Below are 22,500 nucleotides of genomic sequence, written 5' to 3' on the forward strand. Positions count from 1 at the left end.
CTTTCATTCTTCGTCGTTCGTGACACTGAATTAACTTGCTGTTGACTCTTGACATAGTAAAAGAAATACAAACTAATCCTATTATTGCTTTTATTATCATTATCACGTCCATTATTGTTCGTCACTTGCATCTTTACCACTATCATTACCATGATCATAATTGTCACTATCACTATCTTTATCGAATACAGAGATGAGAAACTGACGAGTTTGCAAATGCTTGCATTTGCAGGTTGCAGCTATGAAGCCACCTGGCAGTCATTGCCATTTATTTCAATTACTAGGGGCTTCATTTCTGTCAGTTTCATGTTCAAAATCATTTCTGCTAGTTGAGATATTTTAGTCGTGATTTTTGGTATCACTGCTGTCAATAAGTCACAGCTTCTTTAGGAATACATATGATGTCATACAATTTTCTGTTTTTAAAGCTATTCTAAAGTATTTTCTATTGTTTTTTTTTTCTATCGAGGGCACATGTTCTACAAAATTCATTTACTGATGAAATGTCTTCCAAAGCATTCGTGATTTATAAGACTGCAACGTTGCAAAGGGAGAGAGTGATGGCTTTTATGAGGGCGTTCGGCAATCTGTCTCAATTCAAATTCCTCATGACGAAAATTGACTTCATACAAAGCCACCTTCCCCTCATCCTGAGAATAACACTTGCACGGATCCATTTCTCGCAAAGGAATCTGCAGTCCTCTGGAGGTCATCCGGTCGAGGAAAGGATGACCTTCCAAGCCTCCAACTCCTCTTCCTCAGCCGCTGGAGCATCCCGGCGAGGTCATCAGGTAGGATTTAGTCTCAAAATGTTTTACTCTTCATACGTTTTTTTTTTTTCTTCTTTCTTTCTTTCTTTCTTTCTTTTGCGGGAAAATGAGGCTTTACTCTTGACGTACAGCGGCCTTTAAGGGAAGTGGCTTGGAAAAGTCAGTGTGTAGTCCTCGTGATTTTCTCATTTTGTTATTTGTGTGAGTGTGTTTTATGATTTCCCGAATGTCAGTTCTTTTTTAAATAGTGTTTTCGAAGTACTTTTTTGTATCAAATAAAGTGTAATTGTGTTGTGAAATTGCATTTCTTTCAATCGCCAATAGCAATATTGGCTACAAACATATATGAGTAATGTAATCGGTTTTGTGAATAAGAACCGTACGAGAAAAGATGAAAACAATTGAACGATCTAAGAATGTGCAGCGATGACAAGCTGAAAGAGAAAAAGAAACCTTTGAAAAGAAAAGGAGACCGTAAGCGTGAACGTAATAGGGGTGACGAAAATGGATGAAAGGGCATAAATCGCGACTCCGCCGAAGGCAATGTCAAGGTCGCGCAGTCCGCCTCGGTGTTGCCCACTCGCGAACTTTGTTTATTTCGTGAAAACAGTTCATTAAGAGGTTCTTATCAGATCATTTCTCTCCACGGAGGTTTTCGTTGAGTCTGCTAAAAGAGAGAGAGGGACAGAGAGAGAGAGAAAGAGAAAGAAAGAGAACACATGACGAAAGAGAAAAAAGAGAGTTTCCTTTCTATTGCTCAATCTTGGTGAACACTCAGTCTATAAGAATAAAACAGAGAGAGAGAGAGAGGGAGAAACCCTTGACCGAGAGAGAGAGAGAGCTTACCTCGTCCGTTCAGGGTTCCGGAGGAAGAGAAGAGAAAAAGGTCTATATAAGTACAGGTCTCGTCAGAAAGAGAGAGAGAATTCGTCCCTTAGAGAGGTTCCATTAGAGAATCGCGTGGTCACTTCTCTGATGTAGAGAGAGAGAGAGAGAGATCTCTCCCCTCTCTCCGTTTTCGCTCGCTTGACTGACTGGCGCGCGCAAGTCATGCCCAGTTGGTGCAGCTTATATATGTACATATAGTGTATATTTATGTATTGCCATTATTATTATTATTATCATTATTATTGTTATTGTTTTGATTCGTTTTAAATGAAATTCATCAAAAACATTTGAGTTTACATATGCCATGTCTTTTTTATTTATTTTACGTCCTTATTATGCCTGTCAAGCCAACATATGAATAACAAAACTAAATTCACTAGAATATATGATATAGGCCTACAAACAATCGCTGATAATCATCGCCCCAAAACATGTCCAATAAGCAAACGTTCCTGCCACATCTGAAATTACCAATTTCGCTCATTTCACCTTTTCTATTATCTATGTCCCTGCCTACCATGCTCTAATTCCCCCCGCCCCCCTTGCTCTCAGCTCCTTCCAGGTGACGTCATAGGCCTTATCACCCAAAGCTGCGCAGAACTCCGAAGTGACGAGACCTGTACTTATATAGACCTTGGGAAGAACCGGGCCGGTCTCCTTCGCACGTCAGTCTCGGCCGAGGAAGCGCTGCCGCCTCACTCGCTCTTCGGCGCCGCTCTCGCTGGAGTCTTTTCTCAGCCACACGTGTTGTAAAAGAGAGAGAGAGAGAGAGGGGGGGGGGGGTTTGGAGAGAGAGAGAGAGAGAGAGAGAGAGAGAGAGAGAGAGAAAGAAAGAGACAGAAAGAGAGAGAGAGAGAGAGAGAGAGAGAGAATTTTTTCTCACTCGCCTTCATTTTCTAATTACTGGGACGTTTCTATGTATATTTCTTATTTGAATTTTTATCGCACGTTTGGCGCATATATACATATATTTTACATAGGAGTGATATGGCTTGTTTTGACGTCCTGCACTGAAATAGAAAAGGATGGAATTTTTATTGACCTATCATGAGTTGCACATGGCCCACTCGAACACATATGAGTGCAAACACATACACATAAAATACACAATAGGGAAAAACTGATCGCACCCGACGGGCGCCTTGTAATTTTTGTGCCCGGGCGCTTCCCGTGTCTTTCAAGCCCCGGGCGAGGTTGCAACCAGAGGGAGCAGTTTTGGCTCCCTTTTGAAGATTCGAACGCGATCGCGGGGTTCGAACCTGGCGCCCTTACCCTCTCGGCCACGGTGACGAGGGGCAGAAGGAATGGGTTGGGAGAGGCATTTATGCAACAGCAGCTGAGTAGAGCATGTAGTCTGTAATGAGATGGCTCGTCAGCTGCCTTTTGTGTCAACGAAAATAGATTTTCGTGTCCATCATAAAGCGTTGTCATTCAAACGCAACGGAAAGGGTCAAACGCGTGCAGTATTAGATCCAAGACTGCATTTCATGATCTCTCACCTCCTTTCTATTCTCTCTTTCTTCATCTCTCTCTCTTTCCATTACTCTCTCTCTCTCTCTCTCTCTCTCTCCGTCTTTCTCTCTTTCTCCATCTCTCTCTCTTTCTCCATCTTTCTCTTTTTCTCCATTTCTCTCAAACAAATTGCAAAAGGAACAACGAAGGAAAGAACAAGAAAACACACGCCTATTCATGCTTTCATGGTCTTCCCTGCATTCTTCATTTTGCTCTCTCTTTCTCACTCTCCCTTCCCACTCCCCCTCCCGCTTCTCTCTCTCTCACTTCCTCGCCTTTCTCCTAGTCTTCTCCTTCCCGTTCTCATCCCCTTCCGTCCCCTTTCCCTTGATCCAGCCTTGCCTGACACGAAGTCAATCCAAAACCCTATGATATAAGTTGCATAAATAAGCATTATACTTATTTAATTGCAAAGTATGAATGCAATCATATATCATATTCTTTGTGTATGTTACATGTTTTTATTATTATTATTATTATTATTATTATTATTATCTCATTTCGTTGACAAAAAGATTGCTTAATCAATAGTAAACGAAGACCACTTTTAAACTAATCTTTAAATCCATCATTAAAAAATGCCATGATATGTGAACTATTGTTAAGATAGATGGACATTGATAGACAGATAGTGTTTGTGTGTGTGTGAGAGAGAGAGAGACAGAGAGAAGAGAGAGAGAGAGAGAGTGAGAGAAATTGAGAAGTTTGTCAGCATAAATATATAAGCAGAACGTATACGCTGTACGTACATCCCTGTTACGTTCTTTCAATCAGTACAGACAAATGATTGGAAACAAGAAACATATTTCCTTGGCAAAAGCCAGGAAATAATTACTAGGGAAATCGGTACTTCATTTTCTCTCTCTCTCTCTCTCTCTCTCTCTCTCTCTCTCTCTCTCTCTCTCTCTCTCTCTCTCTCTCTCTCTCTCTCTCTCTCTCTCTCCTTCCCTCTCTCTCTCTCTCTTTCCCTCTCTCTCTCTCTTTTACAAACTATTAGAAGTGCTGATAAACAATTTGCGTCATCGTGTTGCACTGCAAGCGATCGCTCTTCCACGGCTGATCATGCTTCTGTTTCATTTTGATTTTATAGATTTATTCTTTGTGGGAACTTTCGTTATAGATTGCAAGTCTTGTCTCTATGTCAAGGAAAAGATCACGAAGAAAAAAATGAAAATTTATATATTATGGCATCCGCCGGGAATCGAACCCGGGTCTACGGTTTTAGAGACCGTCGTGCTGACCGCTACACCACAGACGCTTTCAAATATAGTGAGAGTCATTAATAATTTCAATTGTTTATAAACACATGTTGACGATGTATCTCATATTTCGAATGTTTTTTATGAATTAGGTTGATGTGAATTATAATGTTCTCATTTTCTTTTTCTCTTCTTTATGCATTGTTATTATTATTATTATTATCATTATTGTTATTATTATCATTATTATTATTATTATTATTATTATTATTATCATTATTATTATTATTATTATTATTATTATTATTATTATTATTATTACTATTATTGCTATTACTATTAATACCATTCATCACCATCATCATAATTATTATTATCATTATTATCATTGTTTTATCATTATCACTATTTTTTATTATAATTTTCATTACTATCATCACTATTTTTTATTATAATTTTCATTACTATCATCACTATTTTTTATTATAATTTTCATTACTATCATCACAATTATTTATTATAATTTTCATTACTATCATCACTATTATTTATTATAATTTTCATTACTATCATCGCTATTATCATTATTTTCATTACTATCATCACTATTATTTATTATAATTTTCATTACTATCATCGCTATTATCATTATTTTCAATATTATCATCACTATTATCATCAATGATATTATTATCATCCTTATTGTCATTTTATAATCATTATTATCCTTATTCTTTTTCCTTATTATTATCATTATTTTTGTTATTATTATCATTATTATCATTATCATTATTATTATCATTATTGTTATTATTACTTTTACCATTATCATCCTCAGTAATATCTATATTATAATTATGATTGTTGTTATTGTTATCATTATTACTATCATCATTATCATTATTTTTATTGTTAATATTACTATCATTATTGTTATCATTATCATTATCATGGTTATTATCATCATTATCATCATCATTGTTATTATCATCATTATCATTATTATTATTATTATCATCATTATCATTATTATTGTTATTATCATCATTATCATTATTATTGTTATTATTACTATTATTATTGTTATCATTATCGTTATCATAATTTTTACTATTATTATTTTTATCATCATTATCATTATTTTTAACATTATCATCATCATTATTATCATGATCATTACCATTGTTATCATCATTATCATCATTATTATTGTTATTATCATTGCCAGTTGCAAAATTTTCAGCGTCTATCTCCATTATTCTATCTTTCTGTTTATCAATTTACTTGTACATCTATGTACCTTTAGGCTTATCAAGAATCATTTAACAGTATATGATATAAGTAAAAAAGAAAAAAAGAAGAAAAAAAAATGATACTTAAATGAGCAGAGCATGGTTTCGATCCACGGTCCTCCGGGTTATGAGCACGGCGCGCTTCCACTGCGCCACCCTGCTAATTACTTTGTATTGAGAAATACAGATTTATAATCGTCATAATGCATATATTCATAATCATTACCTTTAGCTTCACTATTGTTTGAGTTATCTTTATATTTCTTTGAATTTAAATTTTCTGCGTATGATTGCACTGTTACTGACATATAATTATTATTATTATTTCATTATCCTTAGAAGTGTTATTGATATCATTATTGTTATAATCTATATCATTATTGTGACTTTTTAAAATTATTTTTATCGTTATTATTATAATTTTCACTATCATTATTATCATATTTCTTTCGTTATCATTGTTTCTAATAATAATCATATCCGTATCTTCGCGTTTACATCCAATTATTGTCGTTTTTATCTTTATCATCATCATTCTTAGCATCATCACCATCACCAGCCTCCTCCCGCTCCTCCGCATCGTCACCGTCATCATCATTCATTATCAAAGTTATCATTATCATTTATCAGTGTTAATGTCATATTCTCATCATATCATTATCATCATGGTCCTCGCAATCCTCGGTTTATGCCATTGCAGTTACTTTCATTATTGTCATTATCATGGTCATAATCATTATCATACTATTTTCTTAATATCAGTACTTATCATTTTTGTTGTCGTTATCATCACCATTTATTATAATCATCAATACGACTATCGTCATTCTCTTTTGTTGCATCTTTCCCCTTTCATCTCTTTTTCTATCAGCGTCACTCCCTCTTTTCTCTTCTCTTCAAGATCTTTTTTATTGTTTGCATTTTCTTTAGTTTCTCAAGGTTGCTCTAAAAACATCTTGTTTGCATTTCTCTTCCTGACCCTCGAAGTGTCTATCAGTCTGTCTGTCTCTCTGAAGCTTCATTCGTCTATTAATTTGTTCTAATCTCTCTCTATCTCTTTCTCTCTTTTTTCCATTCTCCCCTCTCCTTCTTTTTTCATTTCACTTTATATGTATGTTTCTCAGAAAACCTCGCATGCGTTATTCTCTTTCTCTCTCCCTCTCTCTCTTTTCTCTCACTCCCTCTCTCTCCTTTTATTTCTCTCTAACTAGGTATTAACATATGCATTATGACGATAATAAATCTGTATTTCTCAATACAATGTAATTAGCAGGGTGGCGCAGTGGAAGCGCGCCGGGCTCATAACCCGGAGGACCGTGGATCGAAACCATGCTCTGCTCATTTAAGTATCATTTTTTTTTTTTTTTTTTTTTTTACTTATATCATATACTGTTAAATAATTCTTGATAAGCCTAAAGGTACATAGATGTATAAGTGAACTGATAAACAGAAAGATAGAAAAATGGAGAGAGACGCTGATAATTTTGCAACTGCCAATGATAATAACAATAATAATGATGATGATAATGATAACAATGATAATGATCATGATAATGTTAAAAATAATGATAATGATGATAAAAATGATGATAGTAAAAATAATGATAATGATAATGATAACAATAATAATAATAATAATAACAATAATAATGATAATGATGATAATAACAATAATAATGATAATGATGATAATAACAATGATAATGATAATGATGCTAATAACCATGATAATGATAATGATAACAATAATGATAGTAATATTAATAATAAAAATAATGATAATGATGATAGTAATAATGATAACGGCAATAACAACAATAATAATTATAATATAAATATTACTGAGGATGATAATGGTAAAAGTAATAATAACAATTATGATAATAATAATGATAATGATAATGATGATAATGATAATAACAATAATGATACTAATAATGATAGTAATAACAATAATGATAATAGTGATAATGATAATAATAATAACAATGATAATAGTATTAATGATCATAATAATGATAATAATTATAACAATAATAATAATTATTATTATGATAATGACAGTAATAATGATAACAAAATTATGATAATGATGATGATGAAACCAATAATAATGACTGTAACAACACCAAAGACAACAACAAAAATGATGATCAACAACAGAAAGGATGATAACGATAACACTAATAATAGTAACAATAATAACTAGCAATAGCAATTTGCAAACTGCCACTCTTGCCAAAAAAGTTCTTTCTTGCGCTAAATTTGTGAGCGTTTTGTCTGTCTTCGATGAAAATTCTAGCAGATAACGCTGACTCTTGCCTTTTACGAGAGAGAGAGAGAGAGAGAGAGAGAGAGAGAGAGAGAGAGAGAGAGAGAGAGAGAGAGAGAGAGAGAGAGAGAAAGAGAGAGAGAGAGAGAGAGAGAGAGGGAGAGAGAGAGAGAGAGAGAGAGAGAGAGAGAGAGAGAGAGAGAGAGAGAGAGAGAGAGAATATGTGTGTGTGGGGGGCGTGGCGAGAAAATCCTTGTTCATTCTAAATAAGCTTTTCCATTTCAATTCTCCTTTCACTTTCCCTCTCTCACTTATTCGCTCTTCCTTTCCCCTTTCTTCCTTCCTTCTTATGGTCTTGCCATCTTTCATTTCTTAATTTTTCTTGATTTTCCTTTTCTCTCTTTATTCTTTCTTATCTCTCTCAGTCTTTTAACCCATTCTGTTCATCATCTTTGGTTTTCTTTTCTTTCTTTTTTTTCTTCTGACATTTTTGCCTTTTCTTATATTCAATATTTTTGTTAATTCCTCTGTCTCTGTTTCCTCATTTTCTCTCTAATTTCCTGCCTTGACCGATAATCTCTGGATTCTCGCTCCTATGCTGTATCTCTGTCTTGTTTCCTTCGTTACTTTCCCTCCTTTTCTCTCTGTGTATTAATACCTGGCTTTAAACAGCTTCTCGTAACTTCTTTTCCCAATCAACCGCGATTAAACAACATCCAAATCTCATAATAAAACAAAAAGTAAAGCCTCCCCACAGGTAAGAATCAGAGGCGTAAGAAGCTATGATAAAGATAACAAAGTCAAATTCGAAAATGATGAAAAGAGAAAGAAAAGAGAAAGAAAGAATAAGAAAAGGAAGTAACAATGATACAGAAAAGGCCTATGTGATAAGGGAAGAAAGGGATCTGGCAGAGTGAAGATAATGGCGATGATAAAAGTGATGAGGGAGAGTTCAGCGGATCTGAGGCAGAGGCTGAGAGACTGATCTGGAGGCGGGCAGCTCCTCCGCGGGGAGGAGATCGGATGATTTTTTTTCTTTCTTTCTTTCTTTTTCATACTTTGATATGCATCCTAGGAGTCGAACAAACCGAAACTTAATCCAAGGCGTAAGACTCGAAAATACAAGCAATTAAAAAGATCTTGAAGAGAAGAGAGGGAGTGACGCTGATAGAAAAAGTGATGAAAGGGGAAAGATGCAACAAAAGAGAATAACGATAGTCGTATTGATGATTATGATAAATGGTGATGATAACAACAACAAAAGTGATAAGCACTGATATTAAGAAAATAGTATGATAATGATCATGACCATGATAATGACAATAGTGAAAGTAACTGCAATGGCATAAACCGAGGATTGTGAGGACCATGATGATAATGATATGATAAGAATATGACATTTACACTAATAAATGATAATGATAATTTTGATAATGAATGATGATGACGGTGCGATGCGGAGGAGCGGGAGGAGGCTGGTGATGGTGATGATGCTAAGAATGATGATGATGAAGATAAAAACGACAATAAATAAAGTAAACGCGAAGATACTGATATAATAATTATTAGAAACAATGATAACGATAAAAATATGATAACAATAATGATAGTGAAAATGATAACAATAATAACGATAAAAATAATTTTAAAAAGTCACAATAATGATATAAATAATAACAATAATGATATCAATAACACTTCTAAGGATAATGAAATAATAATAATAATTATATGTCAGTAACAGTGCAATCATACGCAGAAAATTTAAATTCAAAGATATATAAAGATAACTCAAACAATAATGAAGCTAAAGGTAATGATTATGAATATATGCATTATGACGATGATAAATCTGTATTTCTCAATTAAAAGTAATTAGCAGGGTGGCGCAGTGGAAGCGCGCCGGGCTCATAACCCGGAGGACCGTGGATCGAAACCATGCTCTGCTCATTTAAGTATCATTTTTTTTCTTTTTTACTTATATCATATACTGTTAAATAATTCTTGATAAGCCTAAAGATACATAGATGTATAAGTAAATTGATAAACAGAAAGATAGAGAGAAAAATGGATAGACGCTGATAATTTTGCAACTGGCAATGATAATAACAATAATAATGATGATGATAATGATAACAATGGTAATGATCATGATAATGATGATGATAATGTTAAAAATAATGATAATGATAAAAATGATGATAGTAAAAATAATGATAATGATAATGTTAACAATAATAATAGTAATAATAACAATAATAATGATAATGATGATAATAACAATAATAATGATAATGATGATAATAACAATGATAATGATAATGGTGATAATGACCATGATGATAATGATAACAATAATGATAATAATATTAATAATAAAAATTATGATAATGATGATAGTAATAATGATAACGGAAATAACAACAATAATAGTTATAATATAAATATTACTGAGGATGATAATGGTAAAAGTAATAATAACAATAATGATGATAATAATGATAATGATGATAATAATAATAACAATAATGATAATAATAATGATAGTAATAACAATAATGATAATAGTGATAATGATAATAATAATAATAACAACAATGATAATAGTAACAAAATTATGATAATGATGATGATGAAACCAATAATAATGACTGCAACGACAACAAAGACAACAACAAAAATGATGATCAACAACAAAAAGGATGATAACGATAACAGTAATAATAATAACAATAATAACTAGCAATAGCACTTTGCAAACTGCCACTCTTGCCAAAAAAAATATTTCTTGCGCTAAAATTGTGAGCGTTTTATTTGTCTTCGATGAAAATTCTTGCAGATAACACTGACTCTTGCCTTTTACGAGAGAGAGAGAGAGAGAGAGAGAGAGAGAGAGAGAGAGAGAGAGAGAGAGAGAGAGAGAGAGAGAGAGAGAGAGAGAGAGAGAGAGAGAGAGAGAGAGAGAGAGAGAGAGAGAGAGAGAGAGAGAGAGAGAGAGAGAGAGAGAGAGAGAGAGAGAGAGAGAGAGAGAGAGAGAGAGAGAGAGAGAGAGAGAGAGAGAGAGAGAGAGAGAGAGAGAGAGAGAGAGAGAGAGAGAGAGAGAGAAAATCATTGTTCATTCTAAATCAGCTTTTCCATTTCAATTCTCCTTTCACTTTCCCTCTCTCACTTATTCGCTCTTCCTTTCCCCTTTCTTCCTTCCTTCTTATGGTCTTGCCATTTTTTATTTCTTAATTTCATTCTTGATTTCCCTTTTCTCTCTTTATTCTTTCTTATCTCTCTCAGTCTTTTAACCCATTCTGTTCATCATCTTTGGTTTTCTTTTCTTTTATTTTTCTTCTGACATTTTTGCCTTTTCTTATATTCAATATTTTTGCTAATTCTTCTTTCTCTGTTTCCTCATTTTCTCTCTAATTTCCTGCCTTGACCGATAATCTCTGGATTCTCGCTTCCTATGCTGTATCTCTGTTTGTCTTGTTTCCTTCGTTATTTTCCCTCCTTTTCTCTCTGTGTATTAATACCTGGCTTTAAACAGCTTATCGTAACTTCTTTTCCCAATCAGCCGCGATCAAACAACATCCAAATCTCATAATAAAACAAAAAGTAAAGCCTCCCCACAGGTAAGAACCAAAGGGATAAGAAACGAAGATAAAGATAACAAAGTCAAATTCGCAAATGATGAAAAGAGAAGGAAAGAATAAGAAAAGGAAGAAACAGTGATACAGAAAAGGCCTATGTGATAAGGGAAGAAAGGGATCTGGCATAATTAAAATAATGGCAATGATAAAAGTGATGAGGGAGAGTTCAGCGCATCTTAGGGAGAGGCTGAGAGACTGATCTGGAGGCGGGCAGCTCCTCCGCGGGGAGGAGATCGGATGATTTTTTTTCTTTCTTTCTTTCTTTTTCCTACTTTGATGTGCATTCTAGGAGTCGAACAAACCGAAACTTAATCCAAGGCGTAAGACTCGAAAAACAAGCAATTAAAAAGATCTCGAAGAGAAGAGAGGGAGTGACGCTGATAGAAAAAGAGATGAAAGGGGAAAGATGCAACAAAAGAGAATGACGATAGTCGTATTGATGATTATAATAAATGGTGATGATAACGACAACAAAAGTGATAAGTATTGGTATTAAGAAAATAGTATGATAATGATTATGACCATGATAATGACAATAATGAAAGTAACTGCAATGGCATAAACCGAGGATTGCGAGGACCATGATGATAATGATATGATGAGAATATGACATTAACACTGATAAATGATAATGATAATTTTGATAATGAATGATGATGACGGTGACGATGCGGAGGAGCGGGAGGAGGCTGGTGATGGTGATGATGCTAATAATGATGATGATAAAGATAAAAACGACAATAATTGGATGTAAACGCGAAGATACTGATATAATTATTATTAGAAACAATGATAACGATAAAAATATGATAATAATGATAGTGAAAAAGATAACAATAATAACGATAAAAACAATTTTAAAAAGTCACAATAATGATATAAATTATAACAATAATGATATCAATAACACTTCTAAGGATAATGAAGTAATAATAATAATTATATGTCAGTAACAATGCAATCATACGCAGGAAATTTAAATTCAAAGAAATATAAAGATAACTAAAACAATAACGAAGCTAAAGGTAATGATTGTGAATATATGCATTATGACGATTATCAATCTGTATTTCTCAATACAATGTAATTAGCAGGGTGGCGCAGTGGAAGCGCGCCGGGCTCATAACCCGGAGGACCGTGGATCGAAACCATGCTCTGCTCATTTAAAAAACATTTTTTTTACTTATATCATATACTGTTAAATAATTCTTGATAAGCCTAAAGGTACATAGATGTACAAGTAAATTGATAAACAGAAAGATAGAATAATGGAGATAGACGCTGAAAATTTTGCAACTGGCAATGATAATAACAATAATAATGATGATAATGATGATAACAATGGTAATGATCATGATAATAATGATGATGATAATGTTAAAAATAATGATAATGATGATAAAAATAATAATAGTAAAAATTATGATAACGATAATGATAACAATAATAATAGTAATAATAACAATAATAATGATAATGATGATAATAACAATAATAATGATAATGATGATAATAACAATAATAATGATAATGATGATAATAACAATGATGATGATAATGATGATAATAACCATGATAATGATAATGATAACAATAATGATAGTAATATTAACAATTAAAATAATGATAATGATGATAGTAATAATGATAACAACAATAACAACAATCATAATTATAATATAGATATTACTGAGGATGATAATGGTAAAAGTAATAATAACAATAATGATAATAATAATGATAATGATAATAATGATAATAATAACAAAAATAATGATAATAATAAGGAAGAAGAATAAGGATAATAATGATTATAAAATGACAATAAGGATGATAATAATATCATTGATGATAATAGTGATGATAATATTGAAAATAATGATAATAGCGATGATAGTAATGAAAATTATAATAAATAATAGTGATGATAGTAATGAAAATTATAATAAAAAATAGTGATGATAGTAATGAAAATTATAATAAAAAATAGTGATGATAGTAATGAAAATTATAATAAAAAATAGTGATAATGATAAAACAATGATAATAATGATAATAATAATTATGATGATGGTGATGAATGGTATTAATAGTAATAGCAATAATAGTAATAATAATAATAATAATAATAATGATAATAATAATAATAATGATAATAATAATAATAATAATAATGATAATGATAATGATAATGATAATAACAATAATGATAATAATAATAATAATAATAATAATGCATAAAGAAGAGAAAAAGAAAATGAGAACATTATAATTCACATCAACCTAATTCATAAAAAACTCGAAATATGAGATACATCGTCAACATGTGTTTATAAACAATTGAAATTATTAATGACTCTCTCTATTTATGAAAGCGTCTGTGGTGTAGCGTTCAGCATGACGGTCTCTAAAACCGTAGACCCGGGTTCGATTCCCGGCGGATGCCATAATAAATATATTTTCATTTTTCGCTTCGTTATCTTTTCCTTGACATAGAGACAAGACTTGCAATCTATAACGAAAGCTCCCACAAAGAATAAATCTATAAAATCAAAATGAAACAGAAGCATGATCAGCCGTGGAAGAGCGACCGCTTGCAGTGCAACACGATGACTTGCAAATTGTTTACCAGCACTTCTAATAGTTTGTAAAAGAGAGAGAGAGGGGAAGAGAGAGACAGAGAGGGAAGGAGAGAGAGACAGGGGGGGGGGAAGGAGAGAGAGACAGGGGGGGGGGGGAAGGAGAGAGAGAGAGAGAGAGAGAGAGAGAGAGAGAGAGAGAGAGAGAGAGAGAGAATGAAGTACCGTTTTCACTAGTAATTATCTCCTGGCTTTTGCCAAGGAAATATGTTTTTTGTTTCCAATCATTTGTCTGTACTGATTGAAAGAACGTAACAGGGATGAACGTACAGCGTATACGTCCTGCTTATATATTTATGCTGACAAACTTCTCTATTTCTCTCGCTCTCTCTCTCTCTCTCTCTCTCTCTCTCTCTCACACACACACACACACAAACACTATCTATCTATCAATGTCCATCTATCTTAACAATAGTTCACATATCATGGCATTTTTTAATGATGGATTTAAAGATTAGTTTAAAAGTGGTCTTCGTTTACTATTGATTAAGCAATCTTTTTGTCAACGAAATGAGATAATAATAATAATAATAATAATAAAAACATGTAACATACACAAAGAATATGATATATGATTGCATTCATACTTTGCAATTAAATAAGTATAATGCTTATTTATGCAACTTATAGGGTTTTGGATTGACTTCGTGTCAGGTAAGGCTGGATCAAGGGAAAGGGGACGGAAGGGATGAGAACGGGAAGGAGAAGACTCTTTCGGTGACTAGGAGAAAGGCGGGGAAGGGAGAGAGAGAGAATGGGGGAGGGGGAGTGGGAAGGGAGAGTGACAAAGAGAGAGCAAAATGAAGAATGCAGGGAAAACCATGAAAGCATGAATAGGCGTGCGTTTTCTTGTTCTTTCCTTCGTTGTTCCTTTTGCAATTTGTTTGAGAGAAATGGAGAAAAAGAGAAAGATGGAGAAAGAGAGAGATGGAGAAAAAGAAAAAGATGGAGGGAGAGAGATGAAGAAAGAGAGAATAGAAAGGAGGTGAGAGATCATGAAATGCAGTCTTGGATCTAATACTGCACGCGTTTGACCCTTTCCGTTGCGTCTGAATGACAACACTTTATGATGGACACGAAATTCTATTTTCGTTGACACAAAAGGCAGCTGACGAGCCATCTCATTACAGACGACATGCTCTACTCAGCTGCTGTTGCATGAATCCCTCTCCCAACCCAATCCTTCTGCCCCTCGTCACCGTGGCCGAGAAGGTAAGGGCGCCAGATTCGAAACCCGCGATCGCGTTCGAATCTGCAAAAGGGAGCCAAAACTGCTCCCTCTGGTTGCAACCTCGCCCGGGGCTGAAAGTAATGGAAAGCCCCGGGCACGAAAATTACAAGACGCCCGCCGGATGCAATCAGTTTTTCCCTATTGTGTATTTTTATGTGTATGGGTTTGTACTTCTGTGTGTGCGTGTAGGCCATGTGCAACCCATGATAGGTCAATAAAAATTCCATCCTTTTCTATTTCAGCGTAGGACGTCAAAACAAGCCATATCACTCCTATGTAAAATATATGTATATATGCGTCAAACGTGCGATAAAAATTCAAATAAGAAATATACATAGAAACGTCCCAGTAATTAGAAAATGAAGGCGAGTGAGAATTTCTCTCTCTCTCTCTCTCTGTCTCCACTTCCCCCTCTCTCTCTTTCTCCCTCCCTCTCTCTCTCTCTCTCTTTTTCTCTTTCTTTCTTTCTCTTTATCCCTCTCTCCCTCTCTCTCTCTCTCTCTCTCTCTCTCTCTCTCTCTCTCTCTCTCTCTCTCTCTTACAACACGTGTGGCTGAGAAAAGACCCCAACGAGAGCGGCGCCGAAGAGCGAGTGAGGCGGCAGCGCTTCCTCGAGACTGCCGTGCGAACGAGACCGGCCAGGTTCTTCCCTTCCCGGAACCCTGAACGGACGAGGGTAAGCGCTGCCACCTGCGGGTTAAGGGTTTCCGCAAGCGAGCGATCACTGTTTTATGATTATAGACGAGAGTTCACCAAGATTGAGCGAAAAGAAAGAAAACTGCGTGTGTGTGGCGTTCGTGCATCTGTTCGGGACTTTGGTACGTGGTATGGCCGGGGAGATGTGTGCGTGTCTCGAACGTATAGCAGACTCAACGAAAACCTCCGTGGAGAGAAATGATCTGATAAGAACCTCTTAATGAACTGTTTTCACGAAATAAACAAAGTTCGCGAGTGGGCAACACCGAGGCGGACTGCGCGACCTTGACATTGCCTTCGGCGGAGTCGCGATTTATGCCCTTTCATCCATTTTCGTCACCCCTATTACGTTCACGCTTACGGTCTCCTTTTCTTTTCAAAGGTTTCTTTTTCTCTTTCAGCTTGTCATCGCTGCACATTCTTAGATCGTTCAATTGTTTTTGGCGATTGAAAGAAATGCAATTTCACAACACAATTACACTTTATTTGATACAAAAAAGTACTTCGAAAACACTATTTAAAAAAGAACTGACATTCGGGAAATCATAAAACACACTCACACAAATAACAAAATGAGAAAATCACGAGGACTACACACTGACTTTCCCAAGCCACTTCCCTTAAAGGCCGCTATACGTCAAGAGTAAAGCCTCATTTTCCCGCTGAAAAAAAAGTATGAAGAGTAAAACATTTTGAGACTAAATCCTACCTGATGACCTCGCCGGGATGCTCCAGCGGCTGAGGAAGAGGAGTTGGAGGCTTGGAAGGTCATCCTTTCCTCGACCGGATGACCTCCAGAGGACTGCAGATTCCTTTGCGAGAAATGGATCCGTGCAAGTGTTATTCTCAGGATGAGGGGAAGGTGGCTTTGTATGAAGTCAATTTTCGTCATGAGGAATTTGAATTGAGACAGATTGCCGAACGCCCTCATAAAAGCCATCACTCTCTCCCTTTGCAACGTTGCAGTCTTATAAATCACGAATGCTTTGGAAGACATTTCATCAGTAAATGAATTCTGAAGCCCTCGATAAAAAAAAAAAAAAAAAAAAAAAAAAAAAAACAATAGAAAATACTTTAGAATAGCTTTAAAAACAGAAAATTGTATGACATCATATGTATTCCTAAAGAAGCTGTGACTTATTGACAGCAGTGATACCAAAAATCACGACTAAAATATCTCAACTAGCAGAAATGATTTTGAACATGAAACTGACAGAAATGAAGCCCCTAGTAATTGAAATAAATGGCAATGACTGCCAGGTGGCTTCATAGCTGCAACCTGCAAATGCAAGCATTTGCAAACTCGTCAGTTTCTCATCTCTGTATTCGATAAAGATAGTGATAGTGACAATTATGATCATGGTAATGATAATGGTAAAGATGCAAGTGACAGGAACAATAATGGACGTGATAATGATAATAAAAGCAATAATAGGATTAGTTTGTATTTCTTTTACTATGTCAAGAGTCAACAGCAAGTTAATTCAGTGTCACTAACGACGAAGAAGAAAAGAAATCAGCAGGAGCTCTTTTTCTCAAAACAGCATTTCGAAAATAAAAATTTTTGTCCCTTGACGAAGTGTCATTATTCGCACACAACGAAAGGGGTTAAATGAGTGGAAAATTAGATCCAAGACTGCATTTCTTGCAAGATCTGTCACCTCTCTCTTTTGTTCCTGTCTCTGCCTTATTGAGTGTGTGCCGCTGGGTGCCTTACCCTGTGCAAAAAGAAAATAAATGGGAACCTTGCAAATTTATAAGAAGGGATTATATATTTTGTCATTTTCCTCTTTACAATTATCAAAAAGTGGTTAGCAGTTTGGTTCGTTGCTTCACTGAGGAAAACATAATCCTGATCATATTTCCTGTTAACAGACTCCAGGTTTTTCCGTATCAGTCTAGTGTGAAAAGACAAAGTAAAAAAAACTGTTGAAAAAAACACGAAAGCGGTGACGCAGTAATGGCAGGCGATACCTTGTCCTGTTTCAACATCCTTCGTATCAGCATGTCATTCTCTCTCTCTCTCTCTCTCTCTCTCTCTCTCTCTCTCTCTCTCTCTCTCTCTCTCTCTCTCTCTCTCTCTCTCTCTCTCTCTCTCTCTCTCTCTCTCTCACACACACACACACACACACACACACTAGTGGAATTAATGTCAAACAAATCGCAAAAGGAACAACGAAGGGAAGAACAAGAACACACGAATATTGATGTGTCTTCCTGTTCTTCCCTATGTTGTTCATTTTGCTCTCCCTCCCCCACCCTTCCCCAATTTCTCCTAATTACTAAATGTCTTCTCCTTCCCGTTCTCATCCCCTTCCGTCCCCTTTCCCTTGAACCAACCTTACCTATTACAAAGACAATCCAAAACCCTATCATATAAGTTGTATAAATACTGTACTTGCCTAATTACAAAGTATGAATGCAATTATATTCCTTATTCTTCGTGTACGTTACCGTTTTTTTTTTGTTTTTTTTTACCTCATTTTGCGGACTAATAGTTTGCTTAATCAACAGTAAATCAAAGCTACTTTCAAACCAACGAGTTTTTAGGTCACTACACATTCCGTTTGCTCGTTACACAAAGACAGGTGAAATGTGTGAGATACTCTGGGAGAAAAATTACAATAACGTATGAATGTCTGACAACGACACTTTCTTTCCTTCTTGTTCTTCTCTCTCTTTCTCTTTCTTTTTCTCTTTCTCCTTCTCTCTCTCTGGTTTAGTCAACGATCGACTAAATGGGGGATGGAGAGAATATATCATATTAGATTGTTTTATAACGTCTTTCAGAACTAATCATACACTATCAATACAATAGCATTATCAATAACAAATCCATTATTTTTTATTATTATTATTATTATTATTATTATTATTATTATTATTATTATTATTATTATTATTATTATTATTATTATTATTATTAGGTTCATTAGTTTTTATATCAATCTTCCCAAACATAGCGTTGGGACTTGTTTTAATAAGATCATCATTATAGACTGTTTATACTTATTTTACGAGATCTGTTTATATTCCCTTTTTGCGCAATAATGGTGCAGGAATAAACAGTTGTATGTTACTGTCTTTGTACCTATCATTTAGCAGTTCAGTTCTCCGCGGCAACCTCGCATTTGTCTCATTATGGATAATTAATCATATCGTTTTTGTTTTCTTTTACATGTGTACTCGATCAAGATGGCCAATGGTAGACATCTCTTTTGGCTGGTGTCCGAACCTGAGAAAACTAATTCTACCTTTTTTATTATGTTTTTGGGGTAATTCGGTATGTCACCGTTGGTAATTCGCCCGTGACAATCTCCATCGTTTTATTAATAAAATCAAACAATAAAAGTTTATTTCCTTTATCCAAAGGCCAGTTACAACTTTGCAAGAGTGAAAATATAGGTTTTGGGATTAGGTAAACGAAATCATTTCATCTTGCTCTTGAATACAATCAAAAATAATATAAATAATGAACCAAATAATAAAACAATAATTTGAAATAATGCACAGGAAATGTACGAGTGTGGTAACATTTAAAAATTGATAAAAAAATAAAAAAAAACAGTAGATAGGCCATGGCTACCTGACATGACAAAACGGAGATAGCTAACCTATCCCTGTTCCCTAACCCTCACCCCCTCTCCCCTCGTCTCCTCCAAGTGCTCCCTATAAAACAACCTCACGCATCCATCTACTCATAACCAGCATCATGACAACCATTAAGCTGTGCCTGGTCCTTTCAGCCCTCTTACTCTCGGTAGCGGACGCCGCACCTGCAGCATGGCACACGCCGAAGGAATATTTCGAAGCTTCAGGCGTCTACGTGGAGAAAGAAAGCAACTTGCTGTTTGATTCCCTCCAGACGTTCTTTAATGAGCTGTTTGGGTTGTGATTGGTGTTGCAAGTGGTTTTAGGATCCGACGTGAAGGAATGTTTTTTTTTTTTTTTTTTTTTTTTTTTTTTTTTTTTTTTTTTGCTTGGTGAAATCTTGGAATGCACTTAGCGCATCTGACGATCATCACTTGTTAAAAATGGATGTATTTTGTTTGCCAAAATGGATACATTTTTTTGTGTGTGTTTTTGTAATGCATGTGTATTTACTTACCCTTGTACCAAACTGATATAAATACTAAACATCCATGGAATAGCCAATCTTTTACTTTCCACAGAAACGTTTAAATCAAAACTGTATGTGAGGTGTTACCGACAATGGCGTTCAGTTCATGTCAAAACATACGGTTCATACAAAATTCCAAGTATGGTGGTGTGAATTCATTTTCATATCCATGCCACTGGTGTCATTTCGTAAACATTATGGGGAGTTTGTAGCAGGGGCGTTTACACTAGATAGATTTATATATATATATATATATATATATATATATATATATATATATATATATATATATATATATATATATATATATATATATATATATATGTGTGTGTGTGTGTGTGTGTATGTATGTATATATATTCATATATGTATATATATATATATATATATATATATATATATATATATATATATATATATATATATTTGTTTATTTATATATTCATTTATATATATGTATATATATATATATATATATATATATATATATATATATATATGTATATATATATATATATATATATATATATATATATATATATATATAGAGAGAGAGAGAGAGAGAAAGAGAGAGAGAGAGAGAGAGAGAGAGAGAGAGAGAGTGAAAGGAAGAAAAAAAAAGACAGATAGAAAGATGGAAATAAAGAGAGAAATATATAGTGGTGGAAGGAGTGATTGTGAGAGAGTGAATGCAAGAAATAACGATAGAGAGATAGATGAAGATATGAGTGAGAGACTGAAAGAAAGAGAGGGGGGAAGGAAGGGAGAGAGATGGGAAAGGGGAAGACAGAGAGAGGTAGTGAGAGAGTGAGTGAGTTGAGTGAGGTAGAGAGAAAGATAGAGTGAGGGAGATAAGGAACAAGAGAAAGAGAGTCGCAAAGAGAAAGAAAAAGAGCGTGGGGGAGGGAGGGTAGGAGAGGGAGAGAGAGAAAAAAAATAAAAAAGAAAGAAAGAGAAAAACAGGAATAGAAAGAGAGACAGGGGCAGGGGGAGGGCGAGGAAGAGGAGATTGGAAGGAGGGAGGAAGGGAGAGTGAGTGAGAAAATGAGAGGTGGGAAAATAGATAGTGAGAATGCGAGAGAGAGGTGGGGGGATAGATAGAGAAAGGGAGTGAGAGAGAATGTGTGTGTATCAGAAAGGGAGTGAGTGAGAGAGAGTAAAAGAAATAAAAAAAAGAGAATGACGAAAAGAAAGAGAAATAAAGAGATAGAAAAAATAATAAAGAGAAAGAGGGAGAGAGAGATTAATAAAGAGAAAGAGATAAAGAGAGAGAAGGGGAGGGGGAGATAAAGATAATGAGATAGAGAGATAGAAAGGGAGGGGGGAAATAAAGAGAACGAGAGAGAGATAAATAGAGACAAAATGAGTAACAGAGGGAGAGAGAGAGAACATGAAAGAGGGAGGGAGGGAGGGAGGGGGAGACAGAGGGAGAGAAAGGGAGTGAGAATTTCCGCGCGCGCGTGTGTGTGTGAATCTTCCCTCTGTTTCTGCAAGCTCGCTAACTCCATGCAGGAAGATCCATGTCCAGGAAGATTACATGTCACGTGGCCTCTTCTAACAGTTTCATAGATATTTTGTCTTTCTAGAAATTATAGGGAGATTAGAACATTGCATATAATGACATACGGCAATAATCTGTAGAATGATCTTTTCCATACATCATTTGTTTCTTTTTCGTTCTCTCTCTATCTCTTATTCCCTTTCTTTTCATATTTTCTTTCTCCTCTCATTCTTTCTCTTTAGATATGCTGTTTCCTTTCATTTACTTCCTACTTACTTTACTCTTCTTTACACACGGATACCTACAAACATACACGTACATGGACACACATCCACATCGAGGGTAATCAGCAATTCAAATAACCAATTCGCAATAACTTTGAATTGGTCGTCGTGGTCGAGTGGCTTTCGTACTCGACTCGTGATTTTGGGGATTCTTGGAATTTCCAGGTCGCGGGTTCGAGTCTCCACGGCGACCGGTGTGTAACATGGCCGCGTTCCAACTGCTGGCCCAAACCCGATTTCATGGCGAGAAAAAGGTCTATCTCCATGAGGATGTTAAACGCGGGTGCCTCGGGGGGTTCCAGGCCGGGGTGGAAGTGGGGGGCTACTTCGGGATGAGCGTTCGGTCCGCGATTCACCTCCGCGTCTCGGAGGCGGATGGCGGCCCGCGGGATTCCTGCAGATACTCCCTGCCGGTCACTGGCTTCGGAAAACGCCTGGTTACACATCTCTAAACCACT

Source organism: Penaeus vannamei, chromosome 36, assembly GCF_042767895.1.
Source record: "Penaeus vannamei isolate JL-2024 chromosome 36, ASM4276789v1, whole genome shotgun sequence".
Taxonomy (NCBI): Eukaryota; Metazoa; Arthropoda; class Malacostraca; order Decapoda; family Penaeidae; genus Penaeus; species Penaeus vannamei.